Below are 24148 nucleotides of genomic sequence, written 5' to 3'. Positions count from 1 at the left end.
TTAAAATTGTTTTTTTTTTCTTTTTGCTTTCCCAATTAGAAGGGACAAACAGTTGATTCTTCTGATTCAACTGCCCATGGGGCTTAGCAGACTGGCCAACTGGTATGGGTATGGGGAGAGGGAGATGCAGGAGCTGGACTCAGGGACCATCTGGCCACATGACCGGCAGGTAACCAAGTCTGCTTCTTGGACCTTCGCTAGATCTCAGTTGCTTCCAGAGCCCAGCCTTCCCCAGCAGACAGCCATGTCAGCTCCCCCCCCCCCCCCCCCCTTTGGTTAATCTCCTATTTTGCTTGACTAAACGTCAAAATGCAGAACTGCACCCAAACTTACTAAGCTCACTTAAATCACTGGCAGGTAATTTGATAGATGAGTTGGCCAGCACCCACTGTGGGAATTAAGCAAAGCCTGGGCTGTGGAGACAGTGGGAAGCAACCTTGAGTGACTGGTAAGCAGGAGCCTCATGTCAGCTGGGGACAGGCCTGGCTCCAGCACTCAACACCTCTAGTGTGTGCCTGCGGGTGGCAACATTTCTCTCTAGCTTCTTCCTCCCAGAGGCAGGCCCAACAGAGCCTCAGGCCGAGCTCGCTCTGACTCACCTGGGGTTAGGGTGCCTGACCACCCTGAGGAGGGAATGGCCATGACTGCCCTCACCAGCCTGTTTCTATTTTCCTGAGTCCGCTGGCTAAGAGCTCCAGCAAGGGATCTGTTTGTTGAGCTCACTTGTCTATTGAGTGAACTCGAGGGAACAAGAGTCTTTCAACAGAGGGGAGGGGTATTATACAAGTGGGTGTTTTATGGGCCATGTGGAAAAGCTGACCACTTGTGGAAGGTTGTGTCCATCTGCAAAGGGCAGGTTGCAAAGGAGAAACTTCTAGGTCCTTTCATCATGATGGGGATTGTTAGCTCTGACTTCAGATAAGCAGAACAAACAAGCCTCAGCCCAAGTGGGAACTGGTTCTGCCCCCTTTTCTTTGCTTTTCTAAGTCATCAAAGCCAAGTTCCTAAAGCCTGAGTGTCTCACGGTACTTTCTGATAGTTTCATTGTTTTGTTTATTGTGCTTATGACAAGTGCTAACAGACCGCTTTCAAAGTGTGTTGATATTTCGGTTGTTTTTGAATAGCCCTTCTGTTTTTCTGCATCTGGACAGCATTAGAGTCTGGCCCCAGGGAACCACTGGGTTCCTATAAAAGTGTACCAGGACCCCTTTTGCAGAAAACATTGGCCATGGCAAGATCAGACACCCCATCTGGGCAGGAACAAACACCAAAAACTAGAGCAGAATCATGAGATAGTGTTCAGCAGCCAGGAAAGACAGGCCTGGGGAGGGGCCAGTGAGCCTTGCCAGCTGGACCATGGGTGTTCTCTTTCTGTGCACGGACATACTGTGATCTTCCCACAGGAAGGTCTCTCCCTAGCAGGGTGCCCAGGACAGAGCAATGACATGGAGTGCTGGCCATCCGTGGGTGCCCTTTGTCTTTGTTTATCCTCCCAATCAGCCACTAGCCCAGGGTCAAATAATGGGTTCCTAGAGACTAGACAAGGATCACTGGAACAGTGAGAACAAGAAGGAATCCAAGACCAGAGGAGGACGCAGCCCCAGTAAAGGGCACTGAGGACTTGCGCCCACTTCCTTTCATAGATCTCTCGGGGGATCTTTGACCCCATTGCCAAAGGGCTGGAATTGGGAGAGGGCAGGGTAGAAGTGTCCGATGGCTGGTCTTTGGCTTTCATGTTTTTTTCCTTTCTCTTTCTCCTTCTCTGTTCCCATGCCCATGCTTTGCTACCTGCTACCTTAGAACCAGCTTACTCTAGCATGAGAGAATCTCAGGGCACAGACCAGCTCAGAGGAAGAAAGTTACATATACAATCTCACTTTATGAGTTCAGTATAAACTCAGCCATTTCTCCAAAGCCTTCTCTGTTTTCCTCTTTTCAAGCTGACTGAGATTTTCTTTACCTCACATATATTTTCCGCTTGTAAATGGCTCTTGTTTGTTTCAGGGGTGGCAGGGTCCCTTCCTGGCTGACCTATGGTAACACTGTGGCTCTGTTTGAGAATGTCCTGCTGTCTCCGCCCACCTCCCCACCTCCTCACCGCCCCAGACTTAGCAGGCCTGCTGGAACTCATTCTGAGTCCAGTGGGATGTGTGAAGTTGCAATGAGCTTCATCATGGTGCTGTAATCAGGGGGTCCTCTAGATGTGAGCAAAAAACCAGCAGCTTCTAAGATGGAATCATGGGAGACTTGTAGGCTTAAAAGTTCATGTATGTAAACATGTTGGGGTGGAGTCAGCAATGGCTGGCCTCTATCAATCAGGCCTTGTAGTTCCTGACATTTTTATGATGCATTCCCTGCCATTTCCTTCTAGAACACAATCTTGTGTAAAAGAGTTCTGTTTCAGCTACCTGTCCCGCCCTGGGTCTTTCCCTTGAAGTTTTACTGCACTTACCTTCGCCCATCTGACACAACCAATAAAGCACTCAGCAGTGTCATTATGTGTCTCCAGGACAGCGATGGCACAGACTTGCTTCTGGCAAGGAGACAAAGAGAGAATCTGGGTCTAGAGCCTGTCCTGATAGCCTGGGCTGATTTGCCTATGAGAAGCTGAACAAGCCCTCCACAAAGGCATGACTATAAGAAGGACATTTCAGTGTTCCAGTGTGATTCTCTGGTCAAGTGATATAATATCATATCTACCACACACACTATGTGCATGTATGTGCAAACATGTGTGTATGTGTATGTGTGTGCGTGTGTGTGCATGTGTGTGAATGCTTGTCATTTTGAAAAATTTCAAACTTTACGTAGCAGTTTATCTCTCACCAGGGCTTCTGCTTGCGTGAAACTTTAATTTTATAGCTTTGGCTGTTAATTCATCAAGAGAACTACCATCAATAAATATTTATTGAGCTTTCACGGAGCACAGCATGCTGAAATAAGAACTATATATTTGATTCAAGAGGAGTCAATAGCAGATGGGGGTAGATTTGGGAAGGGGAGGGGGAAACAAACATTGAGGTCTCTTCCAAACCTGTGATTTTATGACTTTATAAAACAGCGTCCACTTGATACATATCAGGCTCTCAGCTTAGATAAGATATTCAGCCTTCCTGAGGGTATTTACCTCCAGGGCCCCCCTTCCCCCAGTGCTGGCAACACAGTCTTCAAACCTTATGTCAATGTGGGGATTCAAGTCTCAAGAGGGATGAAGTGAGTCTTCTTGGCCATTCCCACGGTGACTTGTAAAAGCGGATATTTGTTGATGGGGTGATGGTTTGCCATTTGATTTTGGACCTTAAAGGAAGCATGTGCCTTGGGGAAGCTTGGGGCTTGCTGAGCTTTAGCAGGAGAGGACCATGTATCCTTATTTGCAGGCTTACTGGTTGCAGTTTGGGGGGAAGTCCCCAACGTAGGAACCCCCGGATTGGTGTGGCTGGGAGGTGGGCTGTGGAAGGGAGGCTGCATGCTTCTCCTGGAGCCCTAGTTAATCACACCAGAAACAGTCTGCCTGCTACAGCAGTGTCTCAGGCCTCCTGGGGGGTTTTCTTCAACTTTATGAAGATGAACATAGCTTGGAGAATTCCCTCTAGACCTGGGCTACGTGCTAATTGCCCCCATATTTATAGGAAGATGGGCAGATCATGATGGAAGTCACTGGAGGAGCTGTGGATATGCTCAGGAGAGGGCTTGGCTGTAGCTTGAATTTTGAAAAGGTAGCTCTGAGTCTGCAGATACTGAAACACACCTATTGTCATGTAGGCAAGTTATTAGTCATTTTATTACCGTTCTCTCGTACCTAAAGAAGATGAAGCAGAAACCGGAAGTGGTTATACACTAAGGGTGACACAACCAGACTGGAGTCCGGGTAGACAGAAATGTAGATTCTACCTGTATGTCTCTCAGTTCCAGTTTTCTGCTGCTGTGGGGGCAGGTAGAGAATTGAGAAGAACTTTGTTCTTCCTCACATAGGAAATGTCCAGCCTCTCACAGCTGCTTTTCCCTCAAGGACAAACTGGCAGTGCTGGACCTGAGAGGGGCCGATAGAGAAGCAAACACCTGGGTATATGGCCTTGTGCCACATTTACTGCTAGTTTGACTGTGGGATACTTTCTCCAAGCCTCAGTTTCCCTATCTGTAAAGTGAAGCTAATAGTAGTAATTATCTCTTAGGATTGTTGGTGAAATGGTAGCTATAAGGAGATTTGCATCATGCCCGGAGCACAAGTTCATAATTAATAACTAGTAGGTGACACTGTACAGAAATGGTCTGTGATTGAAGGTGTGTCACAGAGACTTCAGCCCAGAGAAGTCAGGGGACTTGCCAGGTCACACAGCTGATGAGGACCATTGGCATGGAGAGCTCCCCAGTCCAGACCTTTTTCCAGACTTCTCTATGCTGGATCCTTTGATCAGGGGACTAGGAGGGGCCTATGTTGGGGCTTGGGGCAATATGAGTCCCTAGACTCCCCAGACAGCCAGGTAGTAAAGGATAAATCACTGGAGGGACTCCAAGAGACTGCTCCTTAACTTCCCTCCTGAGTTGTTCTGGGATGAACTTAGACAATTGTCAGTCTACCCACAATGCAATGGGGGCAGTTGCTTACAGGTGGAGAGGAAACCACTCAGTCCAGGCAGGATGGGGGTGCCCCCGGCGCCCCGGGGATCTCAGCGTGGCGCTCTGTCAAGCCTCTGTTGGTGCCTGGTTCCCGCACAAAGCCATTATGTACTGGGAGAATTAATCATGCCGTTAGGTAAGCATTATGGCACTTTTATGGCAGCTTTGAAGCTAATCTGTCACTAATGCCCGCTGGATTATCATGATTTCTTGCAGTTGTGATTCATTAACTCGAGGCCTAATAGTAATTCTATTAAACATCTTCCATCACCGTTTGCCCCAACACGTCCCTGCTCTCCATTCTATTGTGCTACTGGAGTGGCGGGGCTGGCAACCTGTGTGGTCTCCAAAAAGGAGTCTCAAGGAGATGGACAGTTCCCCTGGCAGGGAGAACTGCCCAGCGACCTGTCTGTCTCCTGCCAAAGCCTGGAGGACATCCCCCCCTTCCAATTCCCGTGGGACTTTGCCCTTACTTTTTTGTCCCAGAGGAGGCCGTGATGCCTTTCCTGAATTGCCCTTCCCTGCCTTCAGCACAGAAAGCACAGGCCAGACGGCACAGAGAAGGGGGAGCTGTGCAGATGGCTCTCAGTGACACAGGCACCCTAACCCCACAGGGGCCTGGGGGCAGGAAGCCACTTGCCGCAGAGGTGGAGCTGGTGCTGAGAGAGACCTAAGAACATTGCTAAAGAAATCTGGTCACACAAGCCCTCTCCCTTCCTGCGCAAGGATAACAAAAATCAGGGGCGAGGAGGTGGGTGGAGGGGACAGGAAGCGATGGTGGCACGCCATTGACTGTTGGGCCTGCCAGCCTTAATAAAATTCTTGGGTGAGGTTTTTCAGAAAGAAATGGTTCTCTTAGGCTGACTGTTCTCTGCAAAAGGTCAGCTTCGGGGCACGGCTTGACTGATGGGCTGTGAGCAGGCAAGGAAAAGCAAACTGGGGAGAGAGGACCCTAGGGGGTGGGCTGGAGGAAGTGGCGGAGGGCTGGGGGGCGCAGGCTCTGTGCCGGTACCAGTGAAGGCTGGGGGCCGGCATCTTGCCCCTGGTTCTGCACTATCACATCAATCAAGCCTAGCGCTGATATCTCAACAATTTGTATGCGCCCGCCCCCTCCAACCTGCCCAAGTGCGCACCAGCGCTGACCCTGAGCCCTCTTTCAGGCTCTGCTGCTGGCCTGGTGATGGATGGCTTCTCCCCCGGCTGCCTCACCACAGCTGGGGAAACACCGGCAGGTAGACCGGGTCAAACCCAGGGCAGAAACAGTGACCTAGTCACCCGGGCCACTGTGTCCCCAGCAGCAGCAGGTGATGCTGGGGATAGAAAATTGAATGGAGCAAGGAAGCAAAGAGATAATTCCAACTATAGAAGGAGGGTAGGGGGAGGAAAAAAACCCAAAAACCTCTCCACCTCCTGAGGTCTTCCAAGACTTCTAAAAATCCCGAACATGGTGCGATGCCTTCCGTACACAGCGACAACATTGCCTGTTCCACTCCATCTGTGTTTTCTCACGCCTGTGTGCTTTAAGAACCACTGAAATGGAAAACAAGTTAAAAAATACATAGAAGTATATATAGTGAGACGAAGGAAGAGAGGGCAGTACTCTGTAGCTTGAATTCCTCTTCTTCTACCTTTTTTTTTTTTTGTGCCAGTGTTTGTTGTAGGAAAAAGCATATAAAAACAATCCTTAGACAACTGGAGTAAATATTCTCTACACATCAGCCGAGTCGAAGTCAGGATCCGACATTTCCAGCCTCATTCTGGCAGAACTGCAGGAAGAGGAAGGTTCTCGACTTGTTTTCCAATTCTAGGTGGCACTCCCTGCTTCTTGGTGGGTGAAATAGGGGCTTGCAGTGGGGGGCTTGCAAACTGTAGTCTGATGATGAGGGGCTGCAGTGAGAAGCTCCCTGAGATCCTCAAGGCTTTTTTTTTTAAAATATATTATATAATAGTTTATATTTACATCATTTTGTACATTGTTTTTTCATCTCAATTGTAATCCCCGTGGGTTTCCCATCACCAAGTCACCCGTGTGCCATCACCATAGTCCCGTGCACTTCCCTCCACCATTTCTGATCCCGTTCCCCACTTCACCCCCACAAAATGTCTTTGGTATATGGCTGTCATTATTCTTATTATTTTCTCACCTGGTCCATTATACTCCTGCTATGAGCGAAACCATCCAGTATTTCTCTTTTTCCTTCTGGCTTATCTCATTAAGCATGATCTTTTCCAGCTCCATCCAAGTTGCTGCCAAAGACATGTGTTTCTTTTTTTTTTGGTTGCTGAGTAATATTCCACCGTATATATGTACCACATCTTTCTAATCCAGTCACCTACTTTCGAGCATTCCTCAAGGCTTTTTGAACATGAGTGCATGGAGATGCTTCTGCGTGTGTGCACGTCTGGGTCACGTGCAAGTGGGGCTGGGAGGCCTGTGCCTGCTGCCAAGAGGGTCAGGTGAGAATTTAGTTTAGCATCGATGAACTCATGCTTGGCCACTAGAGTTGGGGGAACCTGTTCTCCAACACCCCAGCAGCCTGGCAACTTTGCAGCCTGGCACCAACCCCAAATGACTTCCTTTCAGAACTTTCACAGACAGAGTAGGAGGGTCCAGGAGAGAGTGTCCAGGCAAAGGTGACCGGGACTGTGCTTTTAGAGCAAGGTGAACGGAGAGAAGAGAGCAGGAAGATTGGAGACAGGGTAAAGGAAGGAAATGGGGGAAAATAGAGACTGACAGGCAGTAGAAGGAGAGAGGAACAGATCAGGGAGAGAAAGAGCCAAGAGATAGATGGTCATAGGACAGGAGTTAACAGGGACAGAAAGAGGGAGAAGAAATTTAACGAGGGCAACTTGAAGGCCAGCTTTAACCAACAGCTGGCAGGGGGCTGGGTTTGATCTTCTTGTGAGTCAGGCGGTGTGATTAATCGCAGCCTGTGGAGGAGGCTGGACACCTGGCCCTGCTGACGTGCTCTTTGATCTCCGGGATTTCTCAGGGCCTGTGGGAGGGGAGTTGCGGGAGTGCACTCACTCCCAGGGTCCTGGAAACCTTTCTGGGGGCTCTGACCCTCAGAGGGGCTGGGAGAATCAGTCAGTAGGGGTGGGCAGAGGGGGAGTCCAGGAAGGCACGGAGCAAATGCAGAGTAGGCGGCCTTGTGAAGGAAGGTCAGCTGAGGGAGGGTGGGATGGAGGAGGCTTTTGGAGGGGAGCGTTCATCCGTGATCTTGGGGGTGATTCGGTGGTGTGGAGGCCGTCCTTTCTTCTACAAGGGGATATCTGAACTGTCAGAGAAAATAGGCAGAAGAGAGAGCCATTTGCACAAAATTGTGTTACATGACTTATGGCTACAGGGTTGGCTATTTTAATCAAGGCGCGAGTTCTTCTAGGGCCGTGAGAAGAAGGGAGGTGCAGGGCTCCCTGAAACTGGCTCCATTTTATGCATGTTGGATGGAAACAGATTTGAGAAAAGAAAAACGACATATTGCCAAAAAAAAAAAAAAAACCCTCAAGAAGAAGGAAAAAAGGAACTAAAACCCTAATGCCCTGAAAAAAGAAAACCAGAAAAAAAAAAAAGCCACATATTATGTCTTTGGACTAAATCCATTGGTGTTCTGCCAGTTTCAAATAATAGTGTAAGTTGATTAAGAAACTTTACAGGATTTAAAGTTGTTGGCTTTTCTGACTCCTTTCTGAGACTTCTCTATAAGTCACTGTCTACACCACGCTAATTTGTTCCCAGATTCCTTAATCTCCTTCATGTTGGTGATGACTTTAAAACTCGGTAGCCATATTTGAAGTGTTCATGATCGCCTGTGCTCATGAAGATCATCCAGCATTTTGGGGCAACTTAGAACATCATTTGGAAATTGTCCTGCTTTTGAAATAGGGGTGTGTGTCTATGTATGCTCTTCAGTCTTCAAGTGGCACCTGCTTCTGGTCTTGCTTCAGTTTCAGAGGAACACACCTAGGAACAACAAAACGTCCCCCTGGCCAGTTCGGGAGCATGCAGGACACACACAGGTAGGGTTCCAAAGGCTCTGGTGACAAGCAAAAGGACTTCCAGAAGGGAAGGAGGACAAGACATATGCCGGGATTCAAATTTTGACCAGGTGACATTGGTACCGTTGGGAGGCAGTGCCAGGGAGTACCGTTGGTACCGTTGGGAGGCCTTGTACCTGAATGTCTGTGTTCAGTTCCTTGTCGTGTGATTGTGGGCTTGCACTTTGAATCCCTGGAGCTTCAGTTTCCTCACCTATAAAATGGGAGAAGGAAAAATATTTGCCTCACAGGCTTGTGGTGAGGATTAAATGTATTAGTATATGAGAAGGTACCGTGTAAATTATGAAGACTTCAATTAACAGCAGGCGTTAGAATTACTGCTTATATTATAGAAAACTGGGTCTCTTTAAACACTTGTGTTGACAGTAGGGATGTTTTAATTTCAAAGAGGTTTTGCTCATGGAGGGCATTCGAAAATGGCATCCTGTGTTCGCTGCTCCCCTTGGGGGCACCTGCTCTCCTATAATTAGTATTTACTAATGAGTATGTTTTGTTCATAAATGCCCCATAAACCCAGCTGAAATCCTTCACCTGGTTGGCCTGGCTTTTCTGGATATCAGCAGACAGGAGCTTCTGGCAGCCTCGTCCTCCTGGAAGCAGGCCTCTTGGTCTGGGGCAGCTATACCTGGCCTTTACAGGGAGGGCCTGGCCTGAGTGTCCTTCAGGTTCTCACTCTCAAATGGGTGCTCTTCTCACTTCAGCTGGTCAGTTTGTAGGAGGACACCACATTCCTTAAGCGTGGGCTTTCTGGAACTTCCCAGCTGTTTTCCCTGCTTGACAATGGCCCTTAGATATGGGAATGTTGCTATTATTGACAGGCTGGACAGGAGGCGCCCACTGCCAGGTTGTGGCTCAAATGCTGGCTCTAAATGAGACATGTAGATAAGGGAGAAGTCACTGCTGCAATGGGGGAGAGTGGTGCTTACCCATGGTGGGTGTGCTGCAGGTAAGAAGGCCTCTAAACCTCATAATCAATGTCTGGACATTGGAGATGGTCAGAATGATTATCCTTATAGACCAGTGGTCTCAAACCTGGCTGTGCACTGATGTTACTAGGGATTGTTAAAACTCCAAGGTCTGGATGCACTTCTAGAGAATCTGATTTAATTGGTCTATAGTTTCAGTGAAGACTCCTGCACATGGCTGATCCTTGCCTTGGGGTGACACTCATTCCCAGAAAACCGAAGGATGAGTCTGTGTGAACTTCCAGGGGCTTGCTTGAGCACAGACGTCTGGGCCTGCTTGTATGCAGATAGTGATGCGCACCATTCCGGAAACCTTGTTTTACTGCTCCTTTCCCCTGGAACAGCCCCCCTCCTCTGCCACCTCCTCTGGAATCCTAGTCCCAGATGTGATTTTCTCTGTTTCCTTTGGCTGAGAATTTGTCATTTTCCCATAACCCAGTTGAGCTGCCTGTTAGAAAAACCAAAAAAAAAAAAAAAAAAAAAAACCCTTCAACTTTCTGGGAAGACATCTAATTAAATTCCCAAAGAGGAAAGAGGAAAGCCCCCTCTGAAACACAGATAGAACCTCCTAATACATAGTCATCCCAGAAGAGAAAGTGCCCTGAGTAAGCCTAGTGAACCGGTAGTGTGGTGTTCTGTTTCTTAATGTCCTCTGCAAAGAAGCTGGGCCTGGGTTTAAAATAGCCCTCTGGTAAAAGCAACTATTTAAAGAGTATTGGGGTCTGAGAAATGCAAAACAAAGTGTTGTTGATTAAAAACACATGGTTTGTTCTCCAGACGCGAGTAGCCAGCAAAATCAAATGTGACAGTGTTTTGGCTTTTTCTATCCCACAAGACATGATGGTGATTTATTAGAGTGATGTCAGCTGTGGTTAAAAAAAGTTTGCTGTGTTGTCTTAATAAAAAGAGGCTTTGCCTTGGAGCTGTCAAGGCCCCCCCGCCCCCCCGCCCGTCCTTTGGCTTGAGGCAGTGGCTGCTAGGCCCTTGGCCCTCCTGCAGGGGTTCCTCCCCAAGGGGCTGGCCGTCCCCATGTTGGGGAGTTCACGAGGTCACGGGACATGGAGTGGAGCTTGATGGACATGCAGGGTGGCCTTTTTGGTGCTGAAGCCCACTTTTGTTCAGTGTGTGGAGGACTGTGCCCAGCTTAGAGCTGGGTCATGACAAGGCCTACTTTTGTTAGTGGGCAGAATGAGAGGTGCCCCAGGATCCCCCAAACTGCCTGCTCTAAATGAGTTCTGCCATCCATTGCGTCAAGATAAAATATACTCTAGTGCTGAAGACCCTCAATGGAAAAGAACTTTAATATAATTTAATGTGTGATAGAGAGAAGAGAAAGAATATAGTTTTCAAATAAGTACCCACAGTTACCTCATGGGTAAATGACAAGCAAAATAGGGTTGGCCCAAAGTAGGGCCACTGAATTCCAAAAGCTTACCATAAGTCTAAGGCATCTTCTAGGATGGAACCGTTACAGGGCACCCCAATGTGAACTGGGTTACCTGTCTGGGGGTCCTCGCCCGCATGCTTAAGATTTAATTGTACTGTGGATACACACAAAATGTTTCAATAATGGGTTTATTTACAAGGGGAAAGGGAAAGGTACAACCCAGGGAAAGAGAGAGAGAGATACAAGTTAACTAGAGAGTCCTACCAGTTCTGCTGACTTGGAACCCCAATAGCACACTGAAAGCTCATCAAGAACCAAACGACCAGCTGCCAACCATGAGGCCAAGGGACGGAGAGAGACCAGCTGCGAACCACCAGGCCAAGAGACTCCCAGAGCCTACATGTCCAGTTTTTTTTTTTTATAATTAAAAAAAAATTTTTTTATAAAGATTTATTTATTTACTCCTACAGAGCTGGGGTACAAGCGGGAGATGTGGTGGGTGAGAAGATTCACCAGAGACAGAGTGGTGAGCAGAACAGGCAGATCGACGAAGAACACTGCTGAGTGGAGCAGCGAGTGGGCGGGTCAGGAGAGGTCTGCCATGCCATATGGATCTCCTCAGGGGCAGGCGGGATCGAACTCATGTGGAAGTGGCTTAAGCTTCTTAGTGCAGGGCTTTAACCCGCTGCGCCACCAGGGAGGGCCCCACATGTCCAGTTTTATCCCATCCTGGCTGCTCAGCTCCACCCTCAGGTCCCAGTGTGTTTCTTATTGGTATTGATGGGATTTGTAGTTCCAGTGTCTGGAGTGTGGGTGGAGTCCATGAAACCTGTAATCTGTTACAGAACCAGAAGACAAGCATCTATAGAAGGGACCAGGCAAATCTGGAAGGAAAAGAGTGAAATAAAAACACAAGTCAAGATAAAGGCTGCCATTGTCAGCCTCCTAATATTCTCTCACCCAGGTCTCTCTCTTTTAAGTGTTTTCTTCATGTTCCCCAAGTTCCTAGTACAAGTCCAAGGCTGAGAAGCAAGGACAGCTTTTTCACTTGTCTTTCTGCAACATGTATCTCCTTTTCTTTCTCCATCTCTCTGTTCTTTCCCCTCTTCTAGTCCTTTCCTCAGTCTTTTCTAGTTTCTACTCACTGCACAGCGCCACCCTTCCTTGTTTGGGGCAGAGATTCTAGAACCGCCTCTTGCTGTGGGTTAATGTTGGTGGTGGGTCTTTATTTGGAGGGATTCTATGGAAGAAAGAGATACTAGTCCAGGGTTACCCCAGGTAGTCTGACTGAGGTGCGATCATCTGCATGATAGCTAATCTGGTGGCAAATAACCAAATGGGCAGTTAGTTGAACATGAGGAGAATTCCTTAGCTGAGGTGAAGCAGACATCCCTCAGACAATGCAAGTAAGTGGGATTTATTGAAAGGACCCAACAACTCATCTCACAGACTTGTAAGAAGAGACAGCTGGCTGAGGAGTGAGGTGGGACCATGATGGAGGTGGCCTCCTCCACTGCTGTGAGTCACGTTGCTCCCGTCTAGCTCTCTTGGAGTTTGTTCCCTCTCCTCTCAGGAGTTTGCCTGGGGAGAGTCTTAGTTCTTATCCTTTATGGCTTTGGCTTGCATCAGCTGAGCCCCCATGCTACATGACCACATTTTTGTTCAAGTACCATCATCTTTCTCCACTTAGACTCATTGTCTCAATTCCAAATTTTTGAGAGAAAAAAAATCCACTTAGCGTAACTTGAGTCAGACGTCAATCTCTGGTCCAATCGAAGCTGCTTGGGAAGCCAGGACCCAGGTGTTGAGGGCCAAGGAAGCCATCCTTAGAGGGTGTGGCCAGGAAGCCATAGTAGGCTACAGACAGGAACTGTAGGTGTTGCCAAGGCCTTTGAAGAAAGCAATTACTAATAATGTGTGTTTGTCCTGAGGGTCAGGGACTCCCTGAGAGTGAGAATCTGGTACTGCTGCTTTGGAATGTGTGAGCTCTTTATTCTACAGATGATGATTGAAAGGGAAGATGAAATCCCAGTGGCGCACTTGAAATCTTTCCTGATGACACACCCAGGAAGTAAGACAATGACATTATTATTTTTTATAATGCATATACATGGACTTTTCCCCCCTAATTACAGAAGAAATACACAATCAAGTGTAGAAAACTCAGAAAACAGAAACAAGCGGGTTGGAAATGAAAAGCACTGTAACTCAAACTAACTGCTGTTAACATATTGCTGTGTTCCCACTTTTCTTTCTTCTTTAAGTAGTAGCCTCAGGCTATGTGAACGATCTGAGCTTAAGAGCTATCTTTTGACTTTAATTATATGTCTTCAGATTCTCTGCAACTTTAGGATTACTTTAAATTTATTCTAATAATTTCCCTTGAACACACAGGATCGTGCTTTCCCTCTTCTGTGGGCAACAAGTTACAGAAATCAACATGTGTTAATACTCTACATGGTCATCTCGCTTTTGTGTAACTTACCACCTTAACGGGTGATCATTTTAAAGCCACAGTTCTGATCTCTCAGTCCTTGATGAAGATCTCTTGCTGGTTATCCCTTGCATTTTGGATAAGATAGACAAAATCTTTTACTTCACCAATGCCCCTTGTGCTCAGTCTCCAGCCACACATACATTCTTTCAGCTTTTGTGCTGTCTCAGTTCCATATTTGCAAATACTGTTTCTGCCCTTCTGAAGATCTCTCAGCTCGGCCTTCACACCTCCATTTAAACATAGCTTCCTCAGAGGAGCTTCTTCTATAGTCTAATGTATGTGTGGTCCCATTAGAGTTCCTCAACATTCCCTTTCATTTTTCTTCAAAGCACTTATTACAGTCTGCAATTATACATTTGTTTGTTTGGCTATTACATAATGGTTATCGCCCTGATAGATGTGCATGCTGCCTGAGGCACAGCAAATCTGTTTTGTTGTATGCTCTGTCCTACTTCTGCTGTTACCCCCAGCTTGGGCACCATCCTGACCTCCCTACCCTCTCACAGCATTTGCTATAGACTAGGTGCTACATCAATGTTAGTTCAAGGAATGAGCAATCCAGTGCTTATCTGTCTGATGCAAATGCCTAACTTGAAGGTCATCAAACTGTGGTACATTGGATGTACTAGATGAGATGTCTAGAGAGAAGGCATTGCTTTCAATAAACCCTTGAGGTGAGCAGCTTTCACATTTGTGGTAGTTTGCAAATGATGAAATCCCAGTGGCCCCACAGCATGTGACTGTGGTGTGGCTTGTGCTTAAACTGTGTGTTGAGTTGCTGGTGTATGAGGCAGTTTTGGATTAGTGCGTAAGGTGGATTGTAGTGAAATATCTACACCTTTGTGTGGCTCTGTCGCTCTGCTTCCATTTCCACGGATGGTTCATTCTAGAGCATCTCTGTCAGCTGTCCAGCTCTCTGGACAGACTCTGCCAGAGTCAGTCTGCTGGACCACTCTGGCTGTTAGTTCTCACATAAGTTAAAGACAGACTCCGCTTCCTTAGCACCTTTAACTGGTTCATGGCTTTCTGGAAATGTTTCTCCTCTGGGGAAACATCAAGTTCATTTAAGGGACTGCTGGCCATGCTGTCCAGCAAGAACCCAGACACTGAGTTTAGGGAACTGAATGAGACACAAGGAAGAACGCAGCAGGGAGCACCACTTATCCACACAATCATCTTCATGCATCACAACAACCTTCTGATGATGTGTATCACAGGGTCCATTTTACAGATGAGGATGTGAAGGCTTACAGCGTTTACATGGTCTGCTTGAAATCCCATAATCTCCATGCGAGGGAGTGACAGCTCCATGTCAAATCTCTTGATCCTAACCTAGTGCTTGTTTTCACGTCCCTAAGTTGAAAATGTGAATGTACTTCCGCTTTGAGGGTACTTCCCAAATTATCTCTTTTTCTGGATAAACTTGACTACCCAAAGAGTGACAATCCCCAGTGAGTCTCCCTGGAACCCGATCACATGGCAATATTCTTGCGGATTGTAGAAAGTCCTGGCTACCTATAGCACTCTTCCACCTGCACCCAGGAAGGTCTCAGCCTTGAAAATGGAATCTAAAAAGCAATCTGGGGTGGGTATTCTCTCCAGGCAATGAAGCCAGTTGCTAAGCCTGGGACCTTTATTTTGGATGAGGTGCTTTTCCAGCAAGCACCGCAGAGTGAAAGAGGAGAGGTATGTATAGATTCCCAGGGAGGGGTGTCTGAGGCCTGGGATAACTGCTTAAAGACGTCCCTGTTGGGGCGCCCTCTGATTAAAGAGTTCACATTACGACCACCTGAGAAGTTTCATTACACCTACAGAGAGCTCCATGAGCTTTTTGCCTCAACATATAAAGAAAACAAATCTGTCTGCAGCTTTCACACATGGGTCTTCTTGAGGTGGGGAGGCATAAGCTCACTGCCTCTCCCATGTGGCAGCAAGCCTAGCAACCTCAAGTGTACAGGCAGTCCCAGCCCAAGCAAAGGTCTGGGCAGGCATGTTCAGGCAGGCCCAGGAACTGCAAGGCAGGCTTCCTGGAAGCCTATTTGCATGAGAGACTTGAGCTCTCTGGAAAGGAGCTCCTCTTGACGAAGAGCAACCAGGCACAAATACCTGGCTAGTAATCACAGACATTCAGCTGGGTGAGAGCAATTTTGAGGATGGGCAGGGTTTGGCTTACAACTTAGTTGCCATTGGACTCCTTCAGGAGACCTATGGAAAGATACAAGTAAAACTGCAAAGAATGGTTTAAACAGACACAGTAGTCACTGGGGAACCAGCATTGGGACTCGTCTTCAGAGTAGAGCATGTAATGGGGAGGGAGGTTCTGGTCTCCCTTACTGCAGAACCTGTATTTCTTGGACCTCTGTGGTAGCAAGGACATCAACACCCAGCAGAAGGGCAATGTCTGGACTTTACTAGAGGGTCCAGGGCAGGCCAAGGGAACAGAATGGTGGGGGATCAGAAAACAGACTTGGTGTCTCAGACACCAGAGGCCTAGGGGGCCTTATGGGTGGTGCCAACATTCTGTGTGGGCCAGTGAAAGTTGAGTGTTTGGTGCTAGTGTGATCCCATACAAAGGGGTCTTAGGCCTGGAAGACCTCACAGGGCCCTGCCTGACAATGTCTTTTTTCCTGGTTGAACATCCCTGAATCTGCCATTGAACTCAAAGGTCTGAGGCCCTTTCCTCATTACTCTTGTTACTCCCTTTTGGAATCACTCCAGGATGTGAGAGCCAAGACTGTTTGCTATAAGACTTTTAAGAAATCCTAGAATTAATATGGCCTAACATTCTTTTTTTGACTAGATAAAATAAAGGTTCCCAGATTCTTGCAGTGACTTGCCTCAGCTCTGTGTATCCAGTCAGTGGAAGCGCAAGGACGCCCCTCAAGTCACACAGCCATGCTTCCCTCTTCATTTCAATAGACAACTCGTCACTGGGTTTGAGTTGGAGCCAGCAATGCGAAGTGTCTGGATAAGTGCACTGAATACCTACTCATGATCAGACACGACAGAGCTCTGGACTATCCTGTGTTTGTAAGAAACATTGGTTTTAACCCTCTAACAGTGAAACAGATGTGTTTTTTTCAGCATATAAACTGGCTTGATGGGGGAAGGCCCGCTGGTAGGGCCAGTGTGTTTTCTGAGCAAGTGAGCCCTCAGCAAATAGGGCCTTTTCTTCTGTGTCAGGATGTCAGGGCTTTGTAGGCAGCTGTGGGCACAGGAGTGCCCAGAAGGAGGTATGGTTCAGTGACCTGAAACAAATGCAACAATGGTCCACCTGAGGCACTGGAAAAGCTGGCCAGGAAGATGTCTTGCCATCCATTGAGGTCCCAGAGGCAGGGCTAGGAGGGTCACATGTAGCAGTAGAGTTGCTGAAACAATAGTTCATACATCTCTGTTTTATGCAGGGACTACACCAAAATGCTGTGCTGACTTGCAAATACAATTTTTTTGGGTCAAAAAAAGAATGTGGCTCCAGCCTCATAGGAAAGAAATTCCAAGAAGAACAGAGATTAATAAGAGCTTAGATACCTACTTGTGCACTCACAAACACACACACACACACACACACACACACACACACACAGTCTCCAACAGTGACAATCAAGCACCTGCTTCCCTCAGCCTGAGTGACAGCTGTTAGGAGCTGTTTTAGAAGTGGGTATCCAGAGGGCTGTAAGAAAGAGTGGCAACCGTGGCCCTCCTTTCCTTCTAAGGTATCTCAGGTGTCTAGATTGAAACTATGCCCTGCTCTGCCAGGTGCTTCTTGGCTCAGATCTCACTTGGGGCCTCTTCAGTAAAGCATGTGTCCCTCTGGTTGGCCACAAGGACAAAGCTGTAGGTCTTAGAGGCCTACAGCACATGGAGTGCATCCTTGCCTGCCCACTTGCTGATGAGGTGGCCATACTGTCTTGTAGTCACTGACAGGGCTAATCTGTCAGTGGGCCGCTGTTCGCTCCTCGCCCCTCCTGCTACTGGGCGAGCGCCTGCAGCTTCCATTTATCTTCAGTCTTCGGGGGCCTCAGTCCTCACCACTCTTTGTCTGAGGATGCAAGCTTCTTTGTGAAGATCATGATGCTCATCATCTTCCCCAAAGGAAAAGGGGTCAGGCCAACCATGTTATGACGTGGGGTTTATGCTCTGGTTTTATTGGTTGGTCGATGAAATATGACATCTCTCAATCCTGTTAAGAAGCTCTACTTTTTGTTGTTTCTCTGTTTCTGCAGTTTCTTTGGACAGCGTGCTTCAGGCAGGTGACGATCAGGTGCCCAGAATGTCTGTGGTCCTGACTAGTAGGACTGGAAGCTTGGATCCTCCCCAAGGCGGTCATTCTGCCTGACCTGCAACACATTAGGAGCCTGTACCACCCCGCTGCCTGTGTCCTAGGATGGCAGTCCAACCTAAGTATACCTGCAAGGAAGTTACCAGAAGACAGGTAGGAAAATGGTGGCCAATCCAACCCAGGGAGGGGCCTTTCCACCCCTCCAGTCAAATCACAGTCTACCCTGAAAGTCGGAAATTTAAGATTACAGGTGAGGAAAGCAAATATCAGGATTAAAAAAAAAGATTTATTTATTTATGCATACAGAACTGGGGTACAGGCCAGAGGTGCACGGGCGGTAAGAGGCTTCACCAGAGACAGAGTGGAGAGAACAGGCAGAACACTTACACTTCTGAGGGGAGCAGCAGGCGAGACAGGAGAGGTCCACTGCACCAAGTGGTCACCTCTGGGATCAGAGATCAAACTTGCAGTGAAGCGGCTGTGGCTTACTTGCAGTGCTGCACTTTAACCTGCTGCACCACCAGGGAGGGCCAAATATCAGGAATTTATAGTCAGCTGGAGTTTACCAGCTGTAGTCGGGTTAGTGAGTAGATTTTGTTTCTAAGCAGAATCCAGTTGACTCATGGTAACAGCTGGAGCAGTTGAAAAGGATTCCAAGACTGGATCTTTGGCAGAAATGAGTGGTAGGATCATGTGGAACATCTTCTGTTAGCTTGGTGTGCAAGAGGCTGGGCAGAGGTTGTGAACCATGCTGGTAGGAAGGGTAATTGTTCCTTCAAGCTGTCCACATCCTAATATCTGGAGTCATGAATTGGTAATGTATCAGGGGAAAGGAAAGTTTCAGATGGACTGACGGTGAGATACAAAGGTTGTCTGGGTGGTTCTAAAGTAATCACTGGGATTTCTACAAGTGAAAGAGGGAAAGGGGGACACAGTCAGTGGGGTGATGTGCCAGGCCATTTATGGCTTTGAAGATGGAAGAGGCAAACAGCCAAGGAATGTGGGCAGCCTCTAGGCAAGGAAACAGATCCTCCCTTAGAGACTACAGAGGAAAATGCAGTTATGCTAACCCTTTGGGACCTCCAGCAGTATAGGATAATCAATTTGTGTTATTTTTGAGCCACTAAGTTTGTGGTATTTTGTTATAACAGCAAAAGGAAAATAATCAGGTCTCTGTTATTTTCCTCCAATGACTTATCAGGGAACCTTTCCTTATATTTAATGTACAATCCTCCTACAGTTGCTCCAGCCCTTTCTTTAGGACACTTAAAACAGATCATTAAGGTATTAAGGCTGCAGAACAATCTTCCTTATGAGAAACTCCCCACCATTAGGAAATCTCTAAAGGGAAATCACACAGGTTTTGCAGTTTTGCTACACACTTGCTGTAGTTTGACAGGAAGATTGTTCTGGATGGACAGAATCAGAGTGGGCAGCAAGTTCTGGGCCACCCCTGCCACAAATGCAACATGCTCATGGGGACAGAGATAGGGACTCATGGCAGAAGACCCTCGACCTCTGCCCTCTGAGGTGAGTCTCAGATGCCCTCAGGAGGCCTTGATTTTCTGTAGTTCTAAGTATTCAGAAATGATGCTAGAGAAACGAATCCTAGCTGACTGTCTCTAAACATTCAGGCACTTTGTTGATGCCACTTGTTCCTCATGACAGCTATGTGGGAAAATCACGTCAAGTGAGACCCCATTTTACAGACAGGGCATTGCACTTCAGAGATGTGAAGCTGCTCTCTAAGTCATCCAGCTGAGCAGCCACAAAGCACATCTTAATGTCAGAAGGCTGTGCTTTCCCAGGACACTGTGATACCTCCCAATGAAGGAGTCTGGCCCTGAACTATGCTAAGCCCACAATGCAGGTGGCCTCACCTGGGGGCGGAGTTCAGGAGTGGTGCTTGGGGGGGCGGGTGCTCTTGGCTGCACCATGAGCCCAGTGAGGAGACATGAATCATCACCTGTAACACAAATCTCTCTCATGTTGTTCCTTATCCTGGCTTGGCTGAGAACCAGCTGTGTGATCTTGGGCAAGTCACTTTCTTTGCTCATTTCCTGGTCGATGAATTGGGGGAGGATGAACATAAAACCTATCTGTGTATTTTGTGAATACCTGCCACTGCAGCTAAGGAGCTTTTGTTGAAGAGTTCTTGCTGCAATTTATGTTATACGAACTGTTTATTTAGATTTCAAAGTCAAATCACAAAACAGACTATTTCATACTACACCTACTCCTCTTCCTCCCCCTCCCTCCAACCTGCCATCTTCCCCGCAGTTGAGAATTTGTCTATTTGATGGTTTAGACTTTTGCTCAGGGCATAAGATGCTTGGAGTCGGAGACTGTGTACATTCTCTGAGAGGAGACGAGGCAGTCTTTCTGCATCATGTTTTCTCTTTTCAGCTCCCCTGCCCCCATTTTTCTTTGCATGGAACACTGGTCTCCCTGTCCTCCAGGCTGCCCTCGCCTCTGCCTACAAATCAGCAGTGGTGGCCCTCCTGTTCCAGCAGGCCATCCCTCAGCACGACTGCAAGCGGGGTATCTTTCATTTTTGGCACGTGCTGTAACACCAGTGCGATCTCGACTTCAGAGATTATCACCTCTCATCTTTTATTCTCCTTTTTCTCCTATCCTTTTCTTCCTGCAAGATGATAAAATTACCAGGCAGGCCCACCCTTCCTCCCGGCCTAGTCGGAGCTCTGAAATATTTACTTCTCGGGTAAACAGCTGTAATCTCCCTAACCAGACTTCATCGCTGTTAAGTGAGTTAAAGTCTCCTGGTCTAATCCCCCATGTGCTGTGGTTTTTTGAGTATAAAGTTCTTGACATCTTTTGATATAATATGGCCACTGCAGCCCAGTGGATGTGACTAGGCAGACAGGGATTTCCCTTTGACTGGACTGGAAAAGGAAGGCCGTTCCACACAACAGCTTTGAGTGGGGGAAAAAAAAATCCCTGGGAAAGCATGTTTGCTCCCAAGGGACATCGAGAAGGGATATGTGGGGGATTTGCAGAGCCTGGGGACTCTCCTCTGTCTTGCGATTCCTTGGTGGCTGATCAGAACCATGAAGTCAAAATGGAGTCGGTCCTCATGTCCCTGTCCGCCATGTTGTTCCTGCCATGTGAGGAGATCACAGCAGCCAGGAGAAGACTGGCACAAAAATGGCCCTGTGCCTGAACTCGGTCATACACAACTTCCAGTGGGAGCAACAAGTTGGCTTGTGGTTACAGAAAACAAGGGCAGATTAGGACCAAAGGCCAAGCCAGGATTGGCTCACATGGCCTCAAATTCTGGGGCCTGGGCCGGACATTCAGTGCTGTTTGACAGAAAGGTGTGTGACTCCAGATGAGCAGGGGTGCCAGCCCGGGGACTGGAAAGGGTCTCTGAAGATAGGTGGTGGTGTGGTGCTGGAGGAGGTGAAGGTGGGAAGCAACATTCCATCTCCACAGCAGCAGAGACGGGGCTCAGGAGGAAGGGACGGTGTGTGTCCAGCGCGGGATCTCAAGGGCAGCTTCTCTATGTCCAGAGGCAGCTGCGGCTGGTGGGAAGAGCCAGGGCCAAGCTGGGACGTGCTTCTTGTTTCTATGTATATACACCGCGTTGGCTTTTCTTTCTTGTCGACCTTCCAGTCACTCCTAAATTCGGTTCCCGTTCTCTGCCTCTCCCTGCCTGCCAGTGCCACCCATGCTCTCAGCCAAGCAGTGACATTTCCCCAAGCACAGCCTGTGCATTTTTAAAGCCTGAGATGCGCTTTGAGGGTTGAGTCCTCCTGCCACCCCCCCTTGTGTGTGTGTGTGTGTGTGTGTGTGTGTGTGTGAAAGAGAGCGGGGGGGGGGAGGGGGAGAGAGAGAGAGAGTATTTTTTGCCTTGAATCCCCATTAAAAGAAAGAGAAAGTCAATTGGCAGGGTCTGGGATTGAGAGGCAATTTGCAAATCCTAATGAACCATCTGATTGTCCCCACTGCAGGTGATGCTTGTGGTAGGTCCATCAACAAGTTAGTTCTCCCTCTGAGAGAAGCCCCCATACTGGGTTAGGGTGCTGTGGGGGGAGAAAAAGCCTTATTCCACCCATTCCTCTGCTTGGAGAAAGACAGGCCACCTCCCTCCTTTCCCACTGGGCAGCACAGTCTGGCAGAACCTTGGGACCCAGCTCCAAGAGTCATTCCAGGTTCCTCCATGTCCCCGCTCCTGTACCTGCCCCACTTGCAGCAGCCAGGCCGCAGGGACCCTCCTGTGGAGACACGGATGGTGTCTTTCCCAAACTGGACCAGTACTTGCTCTCAAGGTCAGGGGCGCTGTCCCAGGGGCAGGGGGATTTCCAAGCCACATGGGTGGAGCTGGGTACCTGCTCCCCACCCTTAACATGGCCTGATCATGCTCATTACAGCTTCTCCACTGCCTGCCTGGACTCTTCATCTAGACCTTAATAAAATCTCCGTCTCCATGTCTGTTGCATGAAGAAGCCCTTGTTGCATTTTTTTTAAAGTTTTATTTATTTGTGCATATAGAACTGGGGTACAAGCTAGAGGTGCAGGAGCAGTGAGAGGATCGACTAGAGACAGTGGGGAGCAGAACAGGCCCACTGATGAAGTACACTGCTGAGGGGAGCAGCGGGCAGGTCAGGGGAGTTCTGCTGCACCATGTGATCACCTCCGGGACAGGGATCGAACTCATGCGGAAGTGGCTTTCGCTTCATAGTGCTGTGCTTTCACCTGCTGCGCCACCAGGGAGGGCCCCTTGTTGCATTTTACCAGAGTCTGTAGGGGTTGAGGTGCAGAGGAAAATCCCTTTATAATTTAACTAGACTGCCATTGCCCGCAAGCTTTACTAATAACATAAATCATGCATGCACATAGTGCTTATGTTATAGGTATTCTATAGTTTATTTTTACAATAAAGTAAACTAGAGAAAAGAAGGTATTATTAAGAAAATCACAAGGAAGAGAAAATATAACAACACTGCTTTATGGTATTTGTCAACACTCTAAGTTTACGCCATTTGTTTACAAGAAAATCCACTTCTAAGGGCTGCTGAGCAGTTAAAACGTTTGTTGTTCAAGGGTGAGCTTAGAAATGAATGAATGAGTCAATGTAAATAAAATCAAGAATAGGGTATCTGCCTCTGGAATACCCGTCCTCTCTCTTCTTGCAAACCATTCATTTTTTTACCTCTTTTCAACACTGGTCATGTTTGGAGGGTGGGGAGTGAGTAAGACTGCCCTCTTTTACTCGGAGGGCTTGCTAATGCTCAGACATTCATATGCACTGTGAGCTGTCACCTTCTTAGAGCTGGCAGAAGGGGCCTTGTTGGGCTGTGAGGAGAAAAGAGAAAGCCTGGAGAGTTTTGTTGGGGACACAAGCTGAGCTGTCCACGGGGGGCTGGGGTTCAGACAATAAAAAGGAAGACAGGGAGGACACAGGGAGACTCAGTTGGAGACAGGACCCTGATGGCAAATGGGAACACAACTTTCAGTTGTGAGCCCTGTCTGCCTTCCTTCCTCTCCTCGAGGGTTTCTGGGCAGGGCTAGTGGGGCAGAGGCCAGTGTTCAGGTCAGCCTTGATCCTGTTGGGACCAGCTTCCCTGCCAGCAGGGCTGAGTCTGGAAACCCTAGTTCGAGGGTGGGGGGGTGGGGTGGGGGGTGGGAAGGTGGATGTTTTCCAAAGGGAGTCAGAGCGGGTCTTGCTCTGCATTGTGGGTTGCCTGGCCTGCTTCTGGAGTTCCTGACCCTGTTTTGGAGAGGCCCTGCCCGAAGCATGTCAAGACAGGATTCCCCCACCTCCTGCATTTGCTTGGGATGTGGTGAAATCCATGCGATAACTTGTAGACTGGAAGCTGTGAATATTTACTTGCTGATAGTCATGGAAGTGATCAAGACATCAAGTGGAAGAATATTCTCCAAGCACTGGCTGTATCCAAGGCTGGGGCATAGCACTGCCCCTTCCTGGACTAGTAAGGGAAACAGCATAGTAGTACTGAGAACTAGCGTTCACTGCTGTCTGTTACAGGTCAGCCATTCTCTCATATAATCCCGACAATCACCCTTTTATCTGCAACTGACAGCTAAGGAAACAGCCTTCAAGACTCTGGATAACTTGCCCAAGGCTGTATAACTAGTTGAGGGGCAAGGTAGGGACTCAGCTCCAGGGCTGAGCCCCAAAGTCAGGAAATACAGGAACATAGAGGAAGGTGCAGGATTAGATGCTCTGGGATTGTGATGTTGAATCTCATAGGAAATAGTACATGGGATGCTCAAAGGGTGACCTGAGTTTCTGGAAGGAGTTGAGGCTTGATTTAGAAAGTGAAGTGGTCATCGAGAAGGGATATGTGGGGGATTTGCAGAGC

This window comes from Condylura cristata, unplaced genomic scaffold, assembly GCF_000260355.1.
Source record: "Condylura cristata isolate star-nosed mole 26May11 unplaced genomic scaffold, ConCri1.0 scaffold00014, whole genome shotgun sequence".
Lineage (NCBI taxonomy): Eukaryota > Metazoa > Chordata > Mammalia > Eulipotyphla > Talpidae > Condylura > Condylura cristata.
The sequence above is the reverse complement of the archived record's forward strand: the minus strand, read 5'-3'. Positions refer to the sequence as shown.